Consider the following 13,737-nt stretch of genomic DNA (forward strand, 5'->3'; position numbering starts at 1 on the left):
TACATGGTGAAAAACAGTCCTCACTTCACATGTGCAGTATAGACTCTTTGATAGCTCCTTCCCCTTCCACAGTCATATTCATTGAGTGAGCATCCTTACTTGTGTAATCTACTTTAGCAGAGGTTAACCGCACTTAGGAATCTCTTGCTTTCTCTTTAAAACAGGAAGTCTTCTGACTAGCACTCAGTAGTTCAAGAACTTTGCAGCTCTGCAACAAACCTACTAAAATACTTAAATTTGTTTTGTGGCTAAAATAAGAACTTCATTTAGAAACCGGCAGATGCTTACTTGTTTCGTAAATATTCATAGCAGGCTTCTCCAAATGTTTTTGCTGTTTTTTAATATCAATGAATGCTACTAGTCATCTCTTCAGTGTGAGTGAAATTCTGACAGTACTCATGTTAGAGGATTTTGCCATTGCATTTCATAGAGCCATATTTTGTATTTTGCTTTCAGATGAGTTCACTAAGTCTTGGTTCTGCATCCAGACAGTCCCAGTCACTATTATGAAATCTCTTCACTTAGTGTTTCAGGACTGGGCACAGTTGTTTCCCTTATATTTTTTTAATCAGTGCAGAAACTTCAGAAAAATTTGCAGCAAGTTAAATTTTCAGAAGAGAATTTAAGTGCTAGGATGTTGCATGTCACAACTGTTATTTTTACATATTAATTAATTATAGGTCATCTTATTAAAAAAGCTAATCTTGTAATATAAAGTGGAACTTTTGTTTCATATTAAGAATAATTGCAGTTATATGTAGTTAGATATTCCAAGCTGTTTCTGTATGTTAAATTAAAAATTATAGTTGCACAACTATGAGTATCAATAAAAGCAATAGAGTGAATGTGTGGGAGAGTTTTGTTTTTACTTTTACTTGTACCAACTTTCCTTATGTAACGCAAAGGCCCCAGATGAAGTCAGAGTTCAGTTGAAGTGGCTGTTGTGGATTTCCTATCTCAAACAATTTACCATCAGAATAGCTTTCGAAGAGTAGGAAAATTAAAGTATTAACCCCAATAATCTCCCAATGCTCCTTAATCATAAAAATCTGTCAAGCTTCTCACAGTGTATTTTGCTGATTGCTGATTCATTAAATTGTGTTGCACATGAACAAAAACAAAACTTTGAAAAATTTCAATGAGAGGTTAAAATGATTTGCCCAAGTTCATTAGTACCTTAACTAGAATAGTGTATATCTGCTTTGTATGTGGATCAGTTTAATTTTTTTTCCTGACACATGGAACACTGAATATATATCCTACCTATTCCTCAAGCTTTTTTGTTTTTAGCAAATAGTAAGGTGCTGTATGAACTGTTGTACAGGTATTTAGTTATGTGCGTATTCATGACCCTCCTAATGTGATTGTAACTTAAAGCTTGTGTTACTGTTTATTCAGAATAATGGGACACTCAGAGAAGGTAAGACTATAGCAAAAAAAGACCAAACACAAGATTTTTTCCTTTCTATTTCGACTGTGTTAGAAGTAGTAGGGAAGTTTACATCAGAATCCTTCTCTAGAGGGACTCACCAGACAATCTGTCTCAAACCGAAGTGCTGGAGAAAAGGCAATGGACACAGGGACAAAATGAGCAATAAGTAGAAGCCCACAAATAATTTCTCCCTTTCTAAAAGAATTCGGGATTTAAAATGGCTGAATTGCTTACAGTATTGTATGACCTTATGATTGTCCTGGGACCCAGAGCTGCAATCTGAAGTATGTCCCGGAGACTAGAAAAGGCTGAGATCGTAAATCAGCACTGCTCTGACTCCTGTTTTATCAGAGAATAAGTACAGAAATTGCACATTCACTAAAATTATTTAATCAAAAACGTTTTGCTGTTAAGGAGAAAAACGAAAGCATACATAAGACTTTGAAAATCTGGTATGGTGCCAGCAGAATCAACTTGTATAACAAAATTACCTTAATTGGGGAAATAATGTACCGATTTACACTGTTAGTCCTGTTTTGAATGCTGTGGCAGTATTGCATTGTCAGGAAGAACAAAATGTTCTTGAATTTATGTTTGGCTTTAACTTACATCTAGCCCTGTGCGAGCAAGTATTTAATTTGACCAGAAAAACAATATATGAAGTGGTTTGTTTATTCAAGGAAAAGAAATAACGTGACTTTTGATGAGGAGAACCTGCATGTCTAATCTGAAAAGGGTATTTGAAAGCTTTAGTTCTTTGCTGGTAAACACCTAGAGAAATGTTAGCTTTTAGGCTAATGCACTTTTTGCCAGTGTTGGAGTCCTAGAACCATTTAACACATCTGCAGAGCACGGGGCTTGAGTGAAGCACTCGAACACCTTCCTGGCCCCCCACTGCAGGAGCCCAGAAGAATCTTTATGCAAAAGAGGAAAGGAAAAGTGCAGCACTGTGGGCAGTCCTCAATCCAGCAGATGTTGAGATAACACTGCCTGAAGCAGAGTAGAGGGACTTCAGGGAGTCTGCGTAGTGGGTTAGAGTGGCCTGTACCATTTGTTTGTTTACGAGAGACAATCTGATGGAAAGGGGGTTTTTTTGATGTCTTAGAAGGAAAGGCCTGACTAGATGAGGACCAGATAGCAGAGGTAACACTTCCCCAGTGCTGCTGAGGACTGGCTATTTTAATTACAATACTAAGCGTGTTTTTGTAAGGAAGCAACTTATGCCTTTTCTTGTGTGAAAAATATCAATATCTGCAATATTTTGAGCTGAGCTAGGGCTGGTTTAGAACACGGTTAGTTGCATGGATATGTGCAAGTAGTTTCCTCAAAATGTGATGTCTGAAAAAGCCCAAATATTGTTTGGAAATAAGTAGGAAGCAATGCTGGTTGCCTCTGCAGGCTGTTTGGAGGGGAGTCAAACTTTCCATAATCAATAAAGTACAGTAATGTTGGGACAAGGACTGAAAGGTCTTGAAAATGAAAATAGAAGAAGCTTGTCTTTCTTGTTGTGGTAAATCTGTACAAGAAGTTCATAGCATTTTCTGCATGTTCTAAAGCCATTTTCCTATCCTCTTGATTTTTTGCTTTACTAGAAACACTGTGGATAGATGTTAGCAGGACAAGAATTGTCTGTCATGGTCAGAAAAGAGTATATAGCAGTAATCAGGGTGTAAAGTGACCATGCACAGCCTGCATGCTCATCTAAGCAGCTGAAAGATTTGTCCTTTTTTTAGAGTGTAATCCTAAAGTAGCATGGGGAAAGTGTATGTAAATATTTAATTAACTTGAGGTAAACCTCTGCATTTTGACTTTCAGTCATGCTGGAGAACGTAGTATTTTTGTGGCATTAGTGATAATATTATGAAAAATCAGAGGTATGTGTGTCCTGGTTTCGGCAGGGATAGAGTTAATTTCCTTCCTAGTAGCTGGTACAGTGCTCACTGAGGGGGGAGTGAGTGAGCGGCTGTGTGGTGCTTAGTTGCCTGCTACGGTTAAACCACGACAATGTGTTACAGTAGTTTTAATGTTCCATGCTTTGGTGGAACCAGTTCTTGAGAAAACCCATATTCCAGCAGCCAGGAATCAGAAATTAATTTCTGTTTCTTTACAGCTTGTCTGTAGCCCTAAACCCCTCTTCTTTTACGTGATTTTCCCAAATCAGTAGAAAACAGGGGCCTAAGTCAAGAATAAAGCAGTTCATTGCAGGGATAAAGAGCCAAAGGCATCAAAACTTGCAAAGCACTCAGCTATGACAGCAGTATGAACCCTTTTGATGTCAAAGATGAAGATATGTCAGAGTTACTCTCTGGCATCTGGTTACATCTCCCCTTACCGCTATCTTCTGTGTCATCCATCTTGGAAAAACTGTAGACTTAAAAGCAAAGAGGGACCTCAGTAAGCCAATTGTCAGCCTGTTTGAATTGTTGCATGTGTCTCTCAGTTTTTAGTTACTTCCATTGACCTACCTCTAGATGGCATACTAAAAAATTGACTTTTTCACTTATTCTTTTTTAATATTAGACCAGTATTAAAGCAGCAGGGAAGACCAGATCTTACAGGATTTGAAATAGTTCACAGAATACCTATTTTGGCTTCAAATCTCAGGCTTTTGCTCATCCCTTAAACTCACTGACCATATGTGTATTATTTCTTACACTGTTTTAGCTCTTCAATGTTTTGTCCACAGTCCTTTGGAATTCTTTTTGGGATACCTTGGATTGTTACTGTGGTTGTGACTAGCTGAATGAGATATGCAAGATCTTCCTTACACTTCCTTTGGAAGAGAGCAAATTTTTACCCTGTCAGATACCTTTGTTTTCATGAAAATAAATTTAAGTTATTGCCAGGGTACAATATGAACCCCAAAACTTCTTAGTCAATGTAACTTTCCTGTCCTCCATATTTAAATAGCTGTGGCATTATGAAATTGAGTCCATTTTTCCCTGGAAACATCAGCACTTTGTTTACTGTCTGATAATGCTGAGAAGTATGTTATAATAAGGAATCACAGAAAGAAAGATGCTGGGAACATCCTATTTTCTGTTAATTCTCACAGAACTGCAGAATGGTTGAGATTGGAAGGGACCTTTGGAGGTCATTTTAGTCAGGTACAATCCAAACAATACATACAGAAGCAGTTGCATCTTCTACAGAGTTAAAATTTGTCGCATAATATAATAGGTAGTCCAGAGTGGCTTTGTCTGGTACTGTTTTATACTTTTCTATGTCTCATAAGGTGGTGAGATGGGAGATATCATTGTGTTTAGCATACATAATAACTCGCTTCACTTCCATTTGCAAATACACATTGAAGCAGACTGACTGTGTTCAAACATGTTGTTAACTCACACAGGCAAGCACCTTGCTTATTTAGGAGAAGAGGTTTTTTCCTCTTGCAGTGTTTGTTTTCCCCTGCAGAACTTTGCTTTCTTTTTTCATCCATGCAGTAGACAACTGACTGCTGCTTGTTTCCTTCACACCTTTATCACAAGCAACAGTTGAATGTCTCCTTTCATTTTCCAGCCTGCATCTCAGGATAAAGTCTGGTCTGTGCCAGTGTCTCACTTCCACACATAAGGGACGTTCTTCCTTGTTTCTACTGTAACTTACACACATAACCTGAAATAACGTTGTGGTTCTGTTACTGCCTACAGAACTAGTACCAAAATAGATGTTATCTTTTTGAGAGTTTGTTAAGCTTTTAAGTCCATGGCCTTTCACGGGGCCACAGCACTTGAGGACTAAAGAGAACATGCTGTTTTGAAAGGAAGACCCTGAAAATAGGGAATCAGCAGTCTTTCATCATTTCTTTCTTGTTCCCAGTTCATGCATTTATTACTGGAATTAGCTTACAAGAAAACCTCATTAAGCCTTTTCTCCTTACTAAGGAGAAAGCCTGTAGGGACAGGAAGCGTGGTTTTCAATAGAAAACACTTAGTTTCAATAATGAATGTTAGCAACATCAGAACACACAATGACCCGAGTGATATTTTAAATGAAACAACAAAACCATTTTGGGACAGAAGTCAAGTAGAGGACATCCTCAGTCCAGACAACATAGTTTGAAAGGTGGAATTTTTCTGAATTTTAAGAATGGGTTTTTTGGAGGAAAATCTGAACTGCATGATAGGTTTGTCTTTTTTATCATTTGATCTTTCTATTGATATTACCAAATAGCTGAATTGCATAAAGTCTAAGTATCTCCTTGGTCATTCTTTGCAGATGTCATAGGGGATGTGGTTCTTCCAGAAGAATTTAAATGCCCTCATGGCCAACAGCAGATGCTGTGTGTTGTAGGAAATAACAAAATATGGTTGTAGGAGAAGTGGAACAAATGGTTCCATTCACAGTTGTAAATTTGACATGAAACACCTTTAAGAAAAGACCTTAAGCATCAGTTTGAATATGATGATTTAGCATGGAAGCTACATATCACACTCGGTGTGAGTCAAAGTTGTTCTCTGTGTAGCTTTTAAATAAAGACCATAGAAAACCTGAGCACGGCTGAACAAAGATCTCAGATGGATTTCTTCTATAAAGAAATATAAGAAATATTGCACAACTTCTTGGCTAAAACATTCTGCTTTTGCTTTGTCTTCAGTTTTTGTTTTGTCATTTGGGATCAAGAGAACTTTAGAAGAAAAGTTACTGTGTTTTTTCCCATAGGATCCTTCTTGTCATGACTGATATATTTAGTTGCCTGTTTACCCTGAGGGTTCCACCTTTACAGCCAACTTCCTTTCTCTGCCTCTTTGTTACTGTTGTTTGAACATAGTGTTATGATGAAGATATGAAAAAAGAGGACAATAATATTTAAAAAATGGGGAAACATTGGAATTCAGAATTCCTATTTTTTATCTGGATTTCTCTGAGGCGGTTCATGAAGAAATTCAGCAGAAAACTGTATGAGAAAAGGCTTTCTTAGATTGCAGTTATAACTACGTTATACCTAAAGTATTGCCTCCATTGTGCCATTTTGTTGCTGTGCTGGAAACCCAGCAACTGAAGCAAGCCACTTTCTTGAAGTGGCAGGTGAAAACTGGGATCTTTAGATCCCAAATTTCTCACACAGGAACAGCATGTTCAAATGCATTTAGAAAGGGAACTAGAAGATCTTAATCATTGTGCTGCCACTGAATGCCTGCAAAATTGTCACTAAGCCTTAGTGTTCCTGTTTCTCTTCTTGATCAAATTGGGTAGTATTATCTCTAGCTTTTAGAATTGAACCTTAAAATAATCTAAAGGTTACTTATGTTTTGGCTGCAAATCAATAAGAGTTTTGCTGTTATTTGATGGAAGCAGAGTTTCTTCCTAGGAAAATAGAAAATCTGTGGGAATAGAAAACTAGCCAGATCAGTGTTATTTATCCCTTAGCAGGTTCTGTGAGGTGAATGATTTAAAAGATATAGTACTAGCTACTGCCACTTCATCAGCATTGAGACTTAATTTGTAGTGCTGGACCTTAAGATAAAGACCACAACAAACCAGCCCCCTTTTAAACTGTTTTTTGCATCTCATTTCCTGCCAGCTGACTGATGCCATTTGCTACTCTTCACTAAATTCCTATAAAGTGGCAGAAGCCCCCTGCACCTGCACTCAAGGGCTTAGGCATCCCACAGATATGACAACCAACCTACTTTTTAACCTTAGTATTTCTGATAAGTTACAACAAAAGCAAAGCTACTCTTTACTCCTGGAACCACATTAAGAGTTCAGCATGGAAATAAGTCACTTAAGCTGTTCTCTGGAGTCTGAAAGCCTGGTTCTTCCACGTATTTGTCAGCAGGTGGGAATCTGCAGAATAACCACTGGGAGAGTCCCCCAAGAGAGATCCAAACAGTGAGGAGGAACTTTTATTAGCGTGCAAGTGCTAGGACATCTAAATGTCTCCTAATCTAATGCACAAGTTGTCATTTTGGCCAACTAAAATCTTCAGTGGGTGTAACATCCCTGTTGCTAGAATCTAGAAATACTTCAGCTTTAGTAGCAATTAGTCCATTAAATATGTTGCAGTTAATCTGTTCTGAAGAACTTAGGTTTGTAGACGTGGTATTACAGCAAGTACTGTGAAGACATGCACAATTCAATAGTAATATCATGATAGACTATACTCTGTGACATATTTCTCTTCCTCAAATAATTTAGGAAGGGAATGGTAGTTTCATTTAGATGCGCAGAATGCTTTTATGAAAAAAAATCAGTTTAGAATGGATTGTAATACCTTCTAGCTGTGCTTCGTTTTCTTCTCAGAAAGCAATACAAAATGTTCACTTCATTTTGAACTGCTAAGAAAAAAGGAATGAATCCTAAGTGCTTGCTACAGCACGCTTCTATCCTCCCATGTCTGTATCTGCTTGTACCTCAAATTTTTGATGTATTGATGTGCAAGTACTTCTCAGTAGGATGCTTTCAATGTCCGTTGGGGAAGCAGGGGAGGAAAGTACATGTATGCTTTCAGAATTGAAATTGTAAATTTTTTTTGATGCAAGACTGGAGATCCAGAGTGATACAATACAATGCAAATCAAAGGAATTACAGAGTTATTTCCAGACATGGAAAGCAACTCTAAAATATTGCACAAACTTCCCATGCTTAATTTTATTGCAGGTTTACTAAGGAGCCTGAGTCTTCAGAACACTGAAGCAAAAGCTTCCTATTGTACCCAGATCTATGCCTTTGACTCTGTAGTCTTTGGCAATCTTAAAGAAATTTCTGAGAAGATAAGTCATGAAAGGAACTACATTTTGTTGTGCGCCGATGAAAACTAGATTGACATTGCATGTTTTCTTTAAATTTGAGAATTTTGCAATGCAACCCTGTCATTTTAATCTCATTAGTACAGATATCAAAAAGGGAAAAGATGTTAATATATATTGTTGTAGTTGAAGCTGCAATAATGCCTCAAGGATTTTGTATGGAAATGCAATACTACGTACTAATCATATCTTTTACTGGGAGTTATTAATAGCAGGTTATACACTGTTTGAGCAGAATCACATAGAGGTGTATGTTATTTATTTGATTGTTACAATATTCACATTAGTAAAAACTAATTAAATTGTGGCATATAAATTTATGCATGTCATTTTATAATAACGTATTTTGACAAGTCTTGGTTTATTGTGAAATATTAGTGTTGGGTTTCAGATTTCCTCTGAAAATTTTTCTTTTGTGGTTTGTTAGGTAAAAGGTGTCATGTTCCTCTCACAACTTCAATCTGAAGTCTTATCCAATCCAAATCTTTCTGATGTTATCTTGGGGAAAATAGCACAACTTTCTTATCTAATGTTATTTTGTACAATTTATTTACAAAAAAAAATTATATTATTTTACTGCCATTTTTAAGAAAGCAAGACAAAAGAGACATAATTATTATAGATGTACTGGAAATCAGTATCTATACAAGAATTTAATTTTAGAGAGAGAAAATTGGTTGCATGTGCAGAAAGCCTTGAAACTGAAGAACTACCCTCGTTTAAATGTAATGGCTGGGGGTTTTTTTTTTTGCTGTGTTTCTACTTCTGTGTCCTGCACCCTTCCCTAGCTCACACATCCGTCTTGTTTTTGTCATTAAAAGAATGTGGCTGTTATGTATGGCATGTATTCTAGATTGCTGTTGGGGCATCTATTATGTGCTCACAGATGTTACGCACACAGATTTAGAATGTAGGGTGGGCCAAGGACCGAGGACTGTGCCTGGTTACAGGTCTTCAGTACATGTCCTATGTTACCTTCCCATCTTTTAGGGAATGCCCTATTTTTAAGGCACCATAGCAATGCAGTGCAAGGTGCTGTAAGATATGGATATTAGGGAGCAGTCACTGAATTCCCATGTCTCAGGGATTGTAGTTGCTGTAGTACTAGCAAGAGGGCACGATAAATGCCGTTTGCGTTTGCCAAGAGCTTTGGGACTCTGTTGAAAGAACGGACCCAAGAACTGCAAAGAGATCAGGTTCCGATTTCTGTTTCATTACACCAGTGCAGCTGTCCTTGGTTAAATTTGATGCAAATGAGATCACATTCTGGCTGGTATTATTTACAAACCATGACCATATAATTTCATGGCAAGAATGAGAATTTTGAGGAAAATGATGGTGATCTCACTGAATCCTAACAATTTCACTGACTCTTTTTGTTCAGTCTTACCTTCTGATAATAGAAATAGGAAAATTGCTGTAGTTTTTCTCCATTTCTCTCTAGCATTTTTTTGAAAAAAAGTCTAGCTGTCAGTGTGACTCAAGATGAGAGAAGACAAAGATAGGGACTGCACTTTCATTTAAAGAAAAAAAAATTGTGAGATTACTAGCCTTCAGTAGCTAAACAACAGTGGGAGTCTGAATACCAGATATTGCTCTATAGAAGAGCAAATTCACAAATTCTACCCCAGTCCCTTTTTCCTTAATAGTTAGGTTCCCAAATCAAGAAAGTTCAAGTTTTGTAGTATGTCATACGAAGTCTTGTCATCTTACAGCCTTCTCCATAACAGAAGAATCAAATCTCTTCTCTTTGCTTTACACACAATTGAGAGATGAGGGATAGGTAGAGACTGTTTCTTACATTTGACCTCTTTCCCTCCCTAATGTAAGATGGGAGAGCACAGCCCTTCAATTGCATCAGTGTGCAATCTTTAGGCGCCTACAATGATGACTAAGCTGCAGAAATGCAAGCTTGTATAGGGATCTGAGATCTGGGCAATGAAAGGGAAGAAGTATCTTCAAAGTACAAAAGTTTTGAGATTATAGCTTAGAGGAAGTTTTGGAGTATTTAGGAGGAAATTAAAATGACATTTGAAATCCTTCTGTCTTCACTAAGCTGAGCAAATGAGCAGAATGACAGAATGTGGAATCAGTTTTGTATCTCTTAGATGGCCAACTGTATAGTTTTGGATGTTTCTGGCTGATATTTAAGGACACCAGAGCAGAGGTACAGAGCAAATGCATACCACTTACCCAATAAATAAATATAAACCCCTGAGAAAAGGCAAAAGGATGCTGACATGACTAAATATCAACATAAGGGGAAAAGTGTTATTAAAAGCTAAAAGGTATCTTTCAGAAAGCTCAGACAGCATTGGAAGTATTTGCTAGTTAAATGTAAAACATAATAAAACAGGCAAGAAAGCTGGAGGAACAACTAGCAAAAGGCAGAAACCAAAACCCAAGTCTAATATAAAAACATTTTTTTATAGGCATCAGGAGGAGGTAGCCTTCTAGGCGGTATGCTGGGTCAATAGATATCACCATGTGAAAAGAGCCCTCAGAGAAGGCAAACATCTAGCAGAAAAACTAAATGAGGTTTTTGTTCAATGCACATGAGCTTCAAGAGGTTTGTATGCTGGAGTTCTTTTGAGGGGGAATTCATCAGTATTTCACTCAAAGTGAAGTGTTAGTGGAAGAAATTGTGGAACAAACAGAAACTGAACTACAGCAGATTGCCAGGAACAGACAGTATTTAACCAGAACTTACAAAAGTTCAGCTCAAGGGTGAAATCTCTGAACTAGTTAACTGGAGTGGGTAGCCACGTGTCTAAAAATCCCTTGCACTTCAGGACTCAAAGGTGTCGGATGTGACGGTAATTTTAGAAAGGGCTGTATGGGAGATCTAGGGGAACTTGTATGTGAGATCTAGGAGAACTAAAATCTACTAATCCTGGTATCGGTAACAGGCAAATTAGTAGAAAACTGTAATAAAGAATGATTCCTGGATACTTGGGTAAATGTGTGGAGAGGGGTAATTGTATAGAGGCATTAGGAATCTTGAGTCACAGGGAGCAAGATCTGCTTAGTCTAGTCTACCTGCACCTTGAAGAGGTGTTCTTTGAGCTCCCTTACCACAGGGTCCTAAAGAAACTGCCATTGGATAAAAACAAAGTCCTTTTCAGAGATAAAGAGACAAGAAAGAAGCTAGATGAGAATAAGTTTTATAAGTGACTGTATCCCACTCCCCATCTAAAAAAACAATCTAGTAGAACTAGCAAAAATACAGTGAAGAATGTGACAAGGTTGACAAGAAATATGAGATGGCTTACATTCCAGGAATTACTCATTAAACCAAAGACCCTCCAGCCTGCAACAGAGAGTGCTGACAGGAGATACAATAAAGGTGTGTTAGATGAAAGTAGCTTTGAGATGATGCAAAATAATTGATTGCTAAGATCTTTTCATATACAAGAGTGTAAGTCCTCAAATTATGTTAATAGAAGCCAGGTTCAAGAGATATGATGATGATGAGGGTCCTCATACATCATATTGGTGACCTGAGGAGCCCCTTACATCAGGGGGTTGTTGTGAGTGCCAGAAGGCTTAGGGCAAACAAGACATAGTCATTGGAGAGAAATCCTCGGTGAATTGTTAAATGTATTTGGCTCAAGGGTCCCTGAGCTGCAAGTTGTCGGAATCTGGGTGAACACTTTTCAAAAGCATCATTATCTGCTTAGATTACATTCACTTTTAGGCATCTGCTTGGGCTCCTGTTCAAAACTGAGACAACCTGACCCATTATAGCTATGTTCAGTCTTTCTTCCTACAGTTTACAGCTGGCTGCTTCCAATTGCACCTCTTCCAGAAACCACTTATCCTACCTTGCCCAGACGTAATACTTTACTTGACTTCAGATTTGTCATTCAGGCTGGTTTATGATCTAATGTGGCAAGGAACAAGCAGTATTCTGGTGGTGCACCCTGTGCAGCCCTCTCTGTAGCAGCCTTAGTTCAGTGACAATGGAGAAGGAATTGTAATTCCAAGTTTATTGTTTCCTAATCACTAAGGTTTGTTTATCAACCTTATCTCTTGCATCTGTATAATACATCACCTAATTAGTTAATAACTCTACTCACATGCTAAGCATGCATGGCCATTAGTGTCACTCATCCAGTCTGTGGTAACTGTTGCATTAAGATCTTTTCTGGTCTCTGTCATTGTTGAGCAATACCATTTCCATAGCTGATATAAGCCAGATAAAAGGTGTCCTGTTGTGATTAACTGGCTCTGCAGCCTGATTCACTTATTACCTCAAAAATACTCTATCAATCAGCTTTAAGCAGCTGTCCATATAGGCACTTATGCTCTCTTCAGATGATATAGCATATTATATATAATATAGCAGATAATATATAAGCATACAGCTTTCCAAGCTTTCTATCAGTTATCACCGAATTGTATCATGTCTGAGCTAGTCAAATTCGCTATTTTTTCATACATGCATAAGTGGTATGCTGTTTTGAATGCCAGCTTTCACCTTTTTAATGCTACTTGGCCTTGATCTTTACAGCACTGCTTTCTGTCTGAAGAGTGGTAAGTGGACAGATAACACTGAGCAAGCCTGAAGTGCTTAATAGGAATTGCCCATCAGATAAAAATTTGCTGCGGAGCAGAAAAACATGGGGTAAATTCTCACGCATTAGAGATACTATTAGAGGGAGAGAGGAAAAAGCCTGTGCCATATAATTCTGTGTCATATCAGATTTATTTTATTTATATATTTATTTATATAGCTGTGAGATTTCACCATTCATTATTTTCATCTGTATTTCTGGTACATCTTTAGTCTTGTGTTTATAAGCTGGAGCTAATAAGTGCTATGGTTCTTACAGTCGTGTGAAAACAAAATTCAGCTGTAGTTTTTTTTCAGTTTTCATTGTGTGCTATTGAATCTAAAATCATTCAAAGAAATCCTTTGTCCAAAAAGCAAATTATGTTTTTGCATCTGAATTGTCATGGCACCGCACAGGTTGGCAGCTCCATGGGGGTGCGAAGGCTCCAGGGATGGCAGGGCAGGGCCTGGCAGCCAGGCCCCATCCCAGTAGCCAGCCAGGGAGCCAGGCAGCCCCAGTCTCGGGCATCAGGAACTTCCCTGGGTACAGGGAAGGGCTGAGGCTGGGCCGGGACGTTGGCCTGCAGGTAGGGGTCACATTCAGCAAGGTCCACAGCCAGGCAGAAGCATGGACTGGTGGCTCTGGGCCGGGTGAAATGGGCTCCAGGGCTATGATTAGGGATGGGAGAGGCCCTGGGGGATGCTAGGCCAGGCTGTAAGGCCTGCTGGTGCCCTCAGGACCCTGACATGCATAGGAAATCAGTCAGAAAAACAAATTCCCACAACACTGGGATATAATTGTGTTTTGAAATGTAGTGACTTTCCGTCCAGAAAGGTGACTCTCCCTCCCTCTCCCTCAGCAGAGCAGAGCAGAGGGGCAGAATCACCTCCCTCGACCTGCTGGCCACGCTTCTTTGGATGCAGCCCAGGATACGATTGGCCTTCTGGGCTGCGAGCGCACATTGCTGGCTCATGTCCAGCTTTTCACCCACCAG

The sequence above is a fragment of the Aptenodytes forsteri genome, unplaced genomic scaffold, assembly GCF_000699145.1.
Source record: "Aptenodytes forsteri isolate BGI_AS27 unplaced genomic scaffold, ASM69914v1 Scaffold176, whole genome shotgun sequence".
NCBI lineage: Eukaryota > Metazoa > Chordata > Aves > Sphenisciformes > Spheniscidae > Aptenodytes > Aptenodytes forsteri.